This window comes from Tupaia chinensis, unplaced genomic scaffold (assembly GCF_000334495.1).
Source record: "Tupaia chinensis unplaced genomic scaffold, TupChi_1.0 Scaffold143602_1, whole genome shotgun sequence".
NCBI classification, from domain to species: domain Eukaryota; kingdom Metazoa; phylum Chordata; class Mammalia; order Scandentia; family Tupaiidae; genus Tupaia; species Tupaia belangeri.
This window is the reverse complement of record NW_006203448.1, coordinates 867,881-868,140: the sequence shown is the minus strand read 5'-3', so window position 1 is coordinate 868,140 and position 260 is coordinate 867,881. Positions and strand designations below refer to the sequence as shown.

Below are 260 nucleotides of genomic sequence, written 5' to 3'. Positions count from 1 at the left end.
CCGCGCGCCCCCGCGGCTCGGGGCCGGGCTGGGAGCAGATCCTCCGGGCCAGGCTCTGCAGATAGGCGTCCTTGGCCGCCGAAGCCAGACCCCCAGGCGCAGCAGCCGAGGCCCTGCCCTCCAGGAGTCACCCCTGCAAACCCCGCAGCCCCCGGACGGCAGATTCGGGCGGATGCCCCAAGTACGGAAAGGCGGTGACGATAAACGCCGCTCGCCGCCGTCCCGCCTGACCCCCCGAAGGCCACCCGGGGAACCGACAG

General features: G+C 73.8%; 1 protein-coding gene across 1 annotated transcript in view; it reads right to left on the bottom strand.

The window, feature by feature from the left end:
• The window catches only part of SURF6 (surfeit 6), a 6,563-nt gene that overhangs the window by 5,942 nt on the left and 361 nt on the right, over positions 1–260 (bottom strand). The window lies entirely within an intron of this gene.